Consider the following 12,055-nt stretch of genomic DNA (forward strand, 5'->3'; position numbering starts at 1 on the left):
GGGTAGAGGGGTATCTGTGCAGCAAAATTATTCTTGTCTCTGACAGAGCAAGTGTCCCAACATGTGGCTGAGGGGCTGAGTGAGCAAGCAGATTTACTGTCTGGCCCCTGAAAAGCTTGAAATGGACTTTATGATCTGGCCAGATCTTTCTGTTAGTCCCTTCCATTGGTTCATCCCAGGAGCGCATGAGAACTGGTCTTGACTGTGAATGTAAGGGTATCTCACGCAAGGGATTTCCTGAGAGCAAAAGTAACAACAGCACATAATGAAACACATTCGCCAAACAACACAAATGCCTTTATTATTCCTTTAAATCTGAGCCTGTAAACACAGGAACAAGTCACTGTACATTTGGGAGTAAAGTTGAGCACATGAGTAAGCTGAAGTGTGAGACTTCATAAATAATTATATTTGGTAGCTGGAAAGGAATCCTTTCTACTGTAACATTACAGATTCAGTAAAAAGTAACTGAATTCTGGTTTTATTTTCAGTATGCCTTGTTTTTAGATAAGTGAATTCCTCAAACAGAAAATGATGTATTGCACATGCCAAAGGGGATAAAAAGAAAATACATCCATTACCTTCTATTATTTATGCAGGAATGGAGTTCTCTGCCTTGTAATTGTGTTTGTAATGTTGGGCTTGAACTCAGAAGACATTAAATTTCCTTCTTCAGCACATGCTTCCTTGTGACTGGATGATAACTACATGATACTGCTATCTCTTATATTTTCCATTTTAGTATGGGCATAATTCCTCTTCTCTCTCCAATTTTCTGTTTAGCATGTCAGCCACCCAACAGTTACTCTTAAATAAGCTTCTCAACACTACAATATAGATTCACCACAAGACATGTATTCATCTAGGACCAGGAATTCAGATGATTAAATCTAAATTCACAAATATTTTCCCTATACCCTTAGCTGTCTGAAAAGTTTGTAGTAGATAATCTTGCCATCAGTGGAGCTCCAGAGTGTCGTAGCTGATTTCTTCTGCCTTGAGTTCTAAATGTTCCCTATGGGATTCTGAGAAAATTCCAAGTCCTTTATTTCTGTGGATAGAAGTTTAAAATTCCAAACCTTCTCAGCTGGAAATTTCACAAAAAACCCCACTAGACATTTGTTACCACATTTACTACAGTCACACATGTCTTCTATGAGCTTAGTTTTACTAGTATGAGCCTAGAGTTATTTCTAGTATAATCTTTTCCCATTTCCTGGCTTCAGCTTTTGAGAACACTTGTTTCAGAAAGGCTAAAACCTCAGGCTATTTGTCTAAAAACCTTTCCCCAAGTCCTCCAAATTCTCAAGTTTGATAAAAAATATGTTTTATTATACTACAGATCAAAAGAATTATTGTGTGTGTTTGGTTGGGTTTTTATTTGTCTTACACCAAAATGTTCCATAGTTTTGTCCATCAGTGCTTCAAAATAATTTGTTATTTAATTTTAAACTTCAACATTTTGTAAATCATACGTCTGGCAAAAATGAAAAGCTATGGGTAATACTCAGCTACCTCAAGCCATTGGAGGATTTCTGTTTTGGCAATAGCTCTTGCAGAGGGTAAATCTGGTCACTTCTGCCTGTGAAGGAAATAGTTTCTATGGCTATACCGAAAGATAAATGCTACTTTTGGGAGCGGAGAAAAATCAAAGACTGAAGTTCAACTAAATAGTATTGTTTACAACAGGTTTATAAGATTGCAGGAAACATTTTATTCTCTCCTTCTCATCTCTGTATTGGCTTTTGTTTTAAATGTGATCTTTCCCAGTTACCTTTCTCTTTTGCTATCAAATTTTGATATTGTACACTTCCTGTCAAACCTTGGTATTGTATACTTCCCATGCTGCTCTTGCTAGCTGCTCATGAGTTGATTAAGGTGAGATATAGAAAATTTGTTAGAGGTTAAAAACTTCCTCAGGGAGAAAGTTCTGGAGACAGTCTGTCAAAATAATTTTGAAAAGAGCCATTGAAATAAACAAATGATAGCCTCTTTCTACCGCAATGTGAGTTTAAATTGCATCCCAGTAAATATCCACAGTAGAAGACAGAATAAGACAGAAGCAAAACTGCACACAACACCCCATCAAAAAATAATCCTTTAAATTTGTCCTGACAGTAGAAAGATAGCAAACCAACAAGTATCTGTTACTTTGAAATGATAGAGAAGTGTGAGGCTCACTGTGAATTACTGCTGCTGAGTGGTGGCTGGTATTCTGAAAAATAGCAGATAAAGTGGCTCAGTAAGAGCCTGGGTTTGAATTGATGATTTCTCTACTGCCATGGCACCAGTTTGTGCACTTGCTAGTTATCTAGTCTCTTCATTTTCCAGTTTTAATATTTAGTATTCAGTGATCTGCCTCGCCATTAAAATATCCATAAACATTTGGTTATTTCTGGTATGTGATGATAGATTAGCAAACTATGGTGAACCTATTCTCTGAATTCTTTTTTCCTTGCCTTATTTTCATTCCCCTTGGATTAGACAAAATGAGACTTTCCTCTTTCATGTTTATAATCGGTTTCATTTTACATTTCATATGAACTAACAGTGCTGCTGAGATTGATCTCACAGCGTGGCTGGGAAAGGAGATGAATATTTTATGAACTTATAAAAGATAAAATGAAAGCATATTATTCTAGGGATGTATTGTTGATGTTCCATGTAAAATTGTGACAGCATGTCCATTCAGAACCTTATTTGCACATCTCTCTCATCTTTGAGAGGAATAACTTCTCCATGTCAAAATTCTAGCACTTAATGTGATTGTGAAGTCTTTTTGTCATGAAAATTAACAAATACTTCTGAAGTTAGAAATATTCACACAGACATCACCATGGAAATTTTTAAGAGGTTACATGTTTTGTAGATACATTTCCATAAATATTAAAGCATGGTGCAGAGAGGAGTTTGGAGAAAATGACTCTAAAATAGTGCCTGCAGAAGCTCACCCAATGCTTGTCACTGCTCAGAGGCCGTGCCTGAGCCAAACTGAGTAGGAAAGACACCTCAGTCAATTTAGCGCTTCAGTGCAAGTGGTGCTGAAGCACTGAACTGGCCAAATCCTCAATGTTTTTACCTTAGTAAGCCTGAAGCTTTAACGAATTCAGTTGGGGAGGATGATGTCTGATTTCCATTGCTCTACCACACTTGTAAATTCAGCAGAGTTCCTGATTTGTGCTGCCTCATGACAGCTGAAGGACAGGGTATCCCTTTTCTGATCAGGGGGTGCTGAGGATCAGGATCCAGCTAGCCTTCACTGCCTGCTGTCAATGTTTTTCACAGCTGCAGAAACATTTGGATTGCTTTCACTTGCTGGTTGTATTGCAAGATTATCTGCTGATGAAGGCATGTTTAAGTAAAAGTATCATCACACTGAGGTTAGTGACAAAAATTATTTTGAATTAGCAGGGCTTAATTTCAGAGTGATATATAAATACTCAAAAACTTGAGTAGCTGGGTAACCCTAGAGCCCGTGTCTCTGCTCCACAACCAGAGTGTGTGCGCCCCAGATGATGTGACATTAGGGCATTTACACCATTTGCACCCCCTGAGGTTTTATTCAATTTTGTGTATGTAGTCCTGGAATTGGTCCATGCATGCTTAGAACACAAGATGGGCTTTGATGTGTTTTTGGGATGATAAACAAAAGTGTTTTCAAGGAAGCTGAATTACGTTACTGTGCAGTTTTGGTGTTATTAGAATATGGCTCCATGCTCTGTCATGCTGGTGGCTGTCCATTTCTCTCAGTAAGAACATTTCTGCACAGGTGCTTCCAGCAATAGCAGCTCACTGATGGGACTACGCTGTACTGTCAGGTCACTGATGCTCTTCTTAGATGACGTTTTCAGGAGAAAAGCTTCAGCTGATGTAATGACCTAAATCTAATGATTTGAAGACAGAACCCTCAATCAAGACTTCAATGTTTTTGCTCCTGTAAATTGTAGGTCAAGGCCACAGTCTCCAGGAATATTTGACACTTGACCAGAAATCTTGCTTATCCTGGGGAAAACTCCCTGTTAGATACCTCCATTGAATCTGAAGAAGGAAGCATGCTCACCCTTAAGAAGCAAGACAGGCGCAAGCTAGCCCTTACTGCAATCAGTTGAGAGGTTTGTGTTGAACACATAGCATATAAAAATAGATTTTAAAAATTTCAGAAGTCAAATTATTCTTATTTTGACTTTGGAAATGTGTTTTCTTGAGCTGAGAGGAAAAGATACTGTACTTTATCATTGTCTTGTTATATGATAGCTGGAAATGAAAGAAACTGTGTTTGCTAGGTGTTGAATTTTTTATCACTAATCAATGGAAAAAATGTTCTCAGTCACTGTGTAGTTAGAAACACACATGAAGAAGAAACACTACATGGGCAATTAGATTCTTTTTGCAAGTTCCTACATATTATTTAATTAATATGAGAGACTTTATTCAAGGACAGTTTTTTAGTTTTCTTCCATCTAAATAATATTGGAGCTCTCATAACCTTCATGTTATCATGATATTTTATTCTCATAAGGATTCTTTATTTGTGTGTCTTGTTCTTCTCTGTCATAGCCAGTGCCTGGGTTGTTGTGTCTGAGGCCAGTTAACACTTGCTCTTTTGTCCCTTTCAGTTAATGATGCAGGCATTGGTGACTCTAATCCACAGTTCTTCTTCATTCTTTTTCACCCCAAGGTTAATAATGAAGTAGTAGAATAATGAACATACCATAGGTAAATAAGGAGTCTAACACCAGTGCTGATATTTATTTAAAAAGAGGTTTTAAAAGAGTGGAGAGGAAGAAGGAAAGAGCTACTGTAATTAGAAAGAACTTCTAAAAGAATTATATTACTTCCCGAAGACTTTGTGATATATATTGGTTTGGGATGTGTCTTGTTTTCACTTTAGATTTTAAATTCAATTAACTTCCTGTCAGATGCCATTATCTGCAATTCTCATAGGACTCCTACCATCACTATGAGCTGTGTGCTATGTATTTACATCATAAGTCAGGGATTATGCTCTGAACAGATGTGAATACAGATATCATGGATAATAGGGGTAAAAGCAGGCAAGATCACATAGTTCCAAGATCACTTTCTGAGCATATAAGAGTTGTTGAGGGTGACTGAACACTGGAATAAGCTCTGCTGAGAGGTTGACTCACTGTAGGTAAAATTCAATAGGGCTCAACCCTGAGCAACGTTCTCTACTTGACCCTGCTCTGGGCATTGGGTTGGACTTGGTGACCTCCAGAGGTCACGTCTTACCTCAGCAATTCAGTAATTCTGTGTGGTTGTGTGCCAACCAGACCTGCATCCCTGGAGTCTTCTGACACAGCTGTTCATTGAGCCACATCATCTTCACCTTAAAGTTGTATGAAAGCAATATTGTGGATGGAGACCAGTTCTGCAATTATTAGATTGAGAAGTACTCCTTCGTAGCAATTGTCCCATTGACTTTTGTATTAAATTGGCTTCTGAGCACCTCTTGACCTGAAGGTTAAGCTCTTAGTCTGCAATTCAATTTAAAAATTAATTGACACTATTAAGACACTTCCAAACCCAGACTGATAACCCTCTTAATTTACAAACCTAGGTGCCCTGAATAAATTAATAATGTATTTACTGGGTTTCTATATTGGCATTCCTACAATACTAAATGGGTGCAATTGATATTAGTTCATCTGGTCTCAGATTGAAACTGATTTCTCCCAGTGATGAGAGAAAATGACAAATTGTTCATTTGACAGGATTTTATCTCTTGTGGGATACACTTTAGAAAGGCGTGATGGAAATAGAGGAAAATACTGCATTATCCTACAGACATAAGCTAATAACTAATAATTTTTTATTTATTTTCAGGTGAAACCAAATTTTCAGTGGGACCCACATAGTGCTGCATTTTTTGTGTGATTTAATTTTTGGGTATGCATTTTTAAGTGTCACTGGAGCAAATCTTTTGTCCTTGCGGCTTGCACTTAAAAAATGACTGCTGCACTGGCAGCTGTTTCCCTTCAGCATAAGAAAACATCTGACCTACTCAATTAATGATATTATTTTCTGAAGTACTTAATTGTTTTCCTGATATTGCTCCTTCGGTTTTGGTATTCAGTAACCTCAGGATGCCCTTCTCTCAGAAAGTACACGGGTTTCCACCTGCAGATTTTGTCTATGCAATGATCTTCCTAAAGCAGATCTGCACACTGGTGGACCTTGGCTTCTACTGAAGTTCATCATTTTGGCATTGTCTTCAAAAGAAATGAAGTTAGTCAGATTTTCTTAAATTATTTTTGTACATTAAAGAAAATGTTGAAAGTTGTTGCTTTTGGATTGTACCATGTCAAAATCTAAAGGACATTAGTGTTGAAACTGTCTTCTCAAGCTAGCCAGTTTATTGTTAGAAAAAAAAAATCCACAGCAAAGAATGAATTAGACTAGAATTTTCAGCATCTTTTACAGAAGTCTCCCTGAGGATCATGTTATCAGTCATTGCAAGGGAGCAAGAAGTCACCTTGTTTCTTAGACATCAATAACCACCCAGATAAAAAATAGGTCAGAATTGAACCTTTTCAAGGTTTGTTTGTTTTTTATACATTTGAAGGAAATAAGTCAATTTTGTGATTTAGAATTAGCAAGTCTTTTACAGCCAAAAAGAACAAGTAAAGTAATTTACACTTCTTCTAGGTGTAAATATGACAGCATTAAACTCCATTGAATTGATTTGCATATATGTATGTTATAATTAATTATCAAAACAAAGTCTGTGTGAATATTAAGAGACTCACTTTAATCCTAGTGCGAAAAAGAGTTAAAATAAACTTGAATTTCTGTTCTTAATGATTTATTTTGAACTTCAGTATTCTACTATATGTACATATATCCCACAGTTTACCTATAGTTTGACATTTAAATGTTGCCATTGAGTAGTTATAAGTCTAGTTTGTCATTTGAAAAGTGGATTATTTTCTAGGATAATTGCTGGAGATGTAGAAGGCAACATAAATTTTTTACAAAGAATGTAGCTGCTTGTATTTTTGTTCTGAATCACAGGCGCTTTTTATGATTCTAGAAATTGTGATTCTAGCAGCGATTTTGACTGTTACGAGTGCTTACACTTTGGGAGCTCACTCCTTTTTGAAAAAGCATGGCACTTGACAGTGTTTGTTACTACTAACACTTGGCTTTCTGCAGTGATAAGAGGATGGCAGTAGGCAGGTGTTACGCTGTGACTACTGCTTAGCAGGAGAAACTTGCTCCTTATCCTAGCCCTTATTCTCCCATCTGCTTGCTTCACTCACTGTTGTGTCTGGCTGGAATCCAGATCTGTAAACTCTTTTGGGGACTTGGATTTTTTTTATTTTTTAAATTCCATGCTTCTAGATAACTTAACACGGCAAGCACAATAATTATCCCTTCTTCTAAGGCTGCAGAACAAGTACTGTACTCGACAGTCATGACTCCTGACCATCAGAACTTAACAAATTGTAGGACAGCATTGTGGCTCTGTCCCTCACTGTGTAGCTCACTTTTCTTCTGAAAGGAATACGTGTTCTTAAGTGCCCCTATTTGGGCTAACAAATAAAAATAATTGGTGTATCTACTACACCAGGCTAAATTAGTAAATAAATTTAACCATTTATTGTAATAGCATCTTGTTGGTGGTAAATTGAATTTAGTTGACCATTATTAGTTAGAATAAAGAGTACTGCAACAATTCCTTGTTATCTTTAACTTCTTAATTAATCAATGAGCTAATACTTGGGTGAAATCAATGTATATTCATACTTTTGTTTTAGTTTACTTTTGGGTTGGGGATTTCTTTTTACCAAAAGTTGTTTGGAGTATTGTGCTAATACCAATGTTGTGGGTTCAATACTCATATGAGCAACGCACTTAAGAGTCGGATTTGATGATCTTTGTGACTCCCAATTAAGAATATTGTATGAAAAATTACTGTAGCCTGTTTTAAAACTGTGATTTATGGCAATGCAAAACAATACGTCATTGCTGGGGAAAGTAATGGAGCACATCTTGAGTGCCATCACACTCAAGTGCCAGCATGCAGGGATCAGACCCAGCCAACAAGGGTTTGTGAAAGGCAGGTCCTGCTTGACCACCTTCTATGACCAGGAGGTGACCCACACAGTGGATGAGGGAAAGGCTCAGGGTGGTGTTTACCTGGACTTTAGTAAAGCCTTTGACACCATTCCCAGACCATTCTCCTGGAGAAACTGGCTGATCATGGCCTGGATGGGAGCACTGTTCACTGGGGATAAAACTGGCTGGAGAGCTGGGCCCAGAGAGTGGTGAATGCAGTCACAGCCAACTGGTGGCTGGTGCCCAGTGGGGTTCCCCAGAACTCAGTATTGGGGCCAGTCCTGCTTAATATCATTATCAATGATCTGGACAGGGGGATCGAGTGTTTCCTCCGTGAGTCTGGAGATGACACGAAGTTGAGTGGCAGTGGTGATCTGCTGGAGGGCAGGAAGTTTCTGCAGAGGGATCTGGACAGGATTGATGGGCTGAGGTCAATTGTGTGACAAGGCTGAGAGCTGCACTTTGGCCACAACTACCCCAGGCAGTACCACAGGCTGGGGCATTGTCTGCAAAGCTGCTTGGTGGAAAAGCAAGTTCCTGTGCACCTGTGGGTGCAGGTCAAGAGGTGAACAGCAGCTGGATGTGAGCCAGCTGTGCCAGGGGGCCAAGAAAGCCAGTGGCATCTGGACTTGTATCAGCAGCACAGTGGCCAGCGGGACCAGGGCACTGATTGTCCCTCTGTACTCAACACTGGTGCGGCCACATCTCAAATCCTGTGTTCAGTTTTGGGCCCCTCACAAGAGGGACGACATTGAGGAGGACATTATTAAGGTAATTCCCTCTCAAATCAGGGCTTGGAAAGATTTAATTTTATTTTTTTTCCAAAAAAGGGATCTCTAAGGACATCGGTGGAGTGAGTCCAGAGAATGGCAGCTGAACTGATGAAGCCTCTGGAACATTATGAGGAGTGGCTTTAACATTATGAGGGAGTCAGGGTTGTTTAACCTGGAGAAAATGAAGTTCAGATGGGATCTTATCACTCTGTAACTACCTGAAAGGAGGTTGTAGCAAGCTGGGGGTCAGACTCTTCTCTGAGGTAACAAATGACAGGACAAGAGGAAATGGCCTCAAGTTGTGCCAGAGATGGTTTTGATGTAGGAGAAATTTATTCTCTGAAACAGTTGTCAAGCACTTGAACAGGCTGCTCAGTGGAAAGGTGGAGTCACCATCCCTGAAGGTGTTTAAAAGATGTGAAAATGTTGCACTTAGAGACATGGTTTAATAGTGGAGTTGGTAGTGCTGTGTTAATAGTTGGACTCAATGATCCTAGAGGTCTTTTCCAACCTAAATGAATTATGTGATTCTATTCTGTAATGCAAATGGATTTAGACTCTGAATGCACACATTTTTAAATGTGCTTTGAACTTTAAACAAATAAGCAGTTTCTTTATGGGCATAGCTCATTAAAGAAGCACAAAATTCCTGCAGGTGATTCTAGGATCAGTGCCCTGCATAGTTATGTTGACACAGAAAATGAAGTTGTTATGGCCTTGAAGAAGCCAAAGGGAAGAAGAGGATTTGTAATTATGTTTGAGGTATTCAAAATTATTTAAAATTTACTTTATCTACAGGGTTCACAAACTTTTCTCAGGCTCTCCCATATTTTCTTCAGATGAGTTCTAAAATAATTCTCTGCTTACATTTCCTAGCTTTAGGTTCACCTTGCCTGGCAAAATTTACAAGTGCAGATGATCTTGCAACTAGTACAGTGAACTATCAATCTATTATTCCATTTTATTAGAACAGTAATGAAAATCTGATGCTCAAGTGCTTAAACTTAAATGATGTATTTCTGAATTTGTGGGCTACACACTTGGGAAAGAATCAGCTGGACAGGATGCTGTCCCTGTGCACTGCTCTTTGCAGCATAACATGCTTTATTATGTTGCTGTTTATTTATTATCCCTCTAAAGCATTATTGCAGTCAAGATATACTTATGTAACAGGACATAAAAATAATTTGCAGAGTAGTAGACGGAAGTTAAAACACTCTGCTGTCAACATTAGACAGGATTTAGTTAGAAAGCTAAGAGCAAAGTCATAGAAAATGTAATCTTCTCTATTTTTTCCTTGTCTTAATCTTTGCTATTCCTTCTCTGTACATGACATATTTAATCAGATGCAACTGCATGAAGATTCCTGAATCTTTAGAGATCCCTTCTTGGAAAAAATTAATGTAAATCTAGCCAAGCCCTGATTTGCAAGGGAATTATCTTAAAACTGATTTTGAATGACAGTCATATTTTACTTTTTTTTTTTTCTTTTACTTAGAAATGTTAATATACCTGTCATAGTAAACAGCTTTTGATTAGAAACAGATTTTTGAATTAAAAATTACACTGTTTCCCAAGGATGACACTTGAATTACCTGTATACACAAAAGTGAGAAAACAAATTTAAACACATTTTTATTTAGAATAAATTTTTACTATTGTGTCCAAATAAAAGTCATTATAATACTTCAATAATTTATGATTATTTCTAGAATCTGTTAACAAATGTGTTAATGCAAGCATGATTAAACTGTACTTCGACATATGGTATGATGTTTATAATGGAACATAATCTGATGAATAAAAGAGATGCAGATTGATAGTTTATAATATTATAGGAAAGTGGATTTGATTTCCTTCCTAAGTGTCTCCTATCTTCTCTGAAGTGTTAGATTCAAAGTTCAAAACCATTTCTGTAAGGTGATGGTGGTGGTGTTCATTTTTCCTGCTTGAATGAATAGGTGCAAAAATTGATTTTGGTGTCTGGAGCTTTCCTGAAAGAGCTAAAAAGCTGAGTCTCCTCAGTGAAATCCACCCTGGCTCCTCTGAGGCATCTTTGACAAGGCTCAGAGAAGTAATTGAGCTGCCAACAGACAAGAAGTGGGTGGAATCATTTGGCTGTGGGGTTCCAAGAGCCTTCTGAGCCTTTGGGATATGTCAGAGGTGAGATCTTTCCCTGCCCAGTTGATATCAAACAGGAGGGCCCCACCACCACCCTCAATTGCATGGTTGAGCCAAGGAACACCTGCAGAGAGGCACAAACTCAGGGCAGCAGGAGCAGGGTGGACTCCTGTGCTGGGAAAAGGGAGCATTTAGGGAATAGCTACAGCACTGTGACAGATGCCAGAAGCAGCATGGAAAAGCAGTGGTGAGGAGGACTCAGGTTTTGCTAGAAGTTGTAAAATGCTTTTAAAATTAAGCTTACTGAATATTATTCCCTTATTCTTGTGCTATATCCTGCATAAATTAATATATATAGGTATGATATATAATATGGCTATATTTTTGTCCTTGTTTGTATGGGAACTCCAACTATTAAAATTAATATATATAACAGTTATCTTCAGACAAATAGACATTAGTAGCTGCAGAATAGAATTATAAATTCTGCTTTTCTTAATACCCATAAAACTTTGCTGTTGTGTGGGCAAGGCTCCAAATGCTATATTTCTGTAAAATAGCTACCAAAATCAGCTACTGTTCATTTAAAGTGTCATTTGGAAACCATGGGAATAGGAAACCTTGATTGAGGGAAAAAAATATTTCTATCTATATACTTTGTAAAATATGTAACAACTTCAGAACCTGCAGATAGCAGGTGTAGTGACATTTTTCATGTAGATTAAACAAGTGGAGTCCAGAGTCCCCAGTTAGGATAGTAAATTGTCACCACCACCTCCTGTGGAAGAGAGCAATTGAATGATCAGTGCTGGATCTGGGTAAGCATCTTTCAAAGATACACTGCACTGGTTTCAGATGTGGGGCTCCAGAAGGACTTGGGTCTTGCAGAGTTATGGGTTGACTTTGAGTAGTCAGGGGAAACTTTGAGCTATAAACCTGGCTAAGTATAAATTATACATTGATAATTAATGTTCATCTGGTTGATTGGGCCAAAGAAAGAGATCCACTGGTGTCTTCAATATGAATGTAAAAATTCTTACAACATTCTTATGCCTCATGTTAAATTGTAGGAAAGGACA

This window comes from Pseudopodoces humilis, chromosome 5 (genome assembly GCF_049639895.1).
Source record: "Pseudopodoces humilis isolate 2021_Gansu_Grassland_sample_001 chromosome 5, ASM4963989v1, whole genome shotgun sequence".
Classification (NCBI taxonomy): Eukaryota; Metazoa; Chordata; class Aves; order Passeriformes; family Paridae; genus Pseudopodoces; species Pseudopodoces humilis.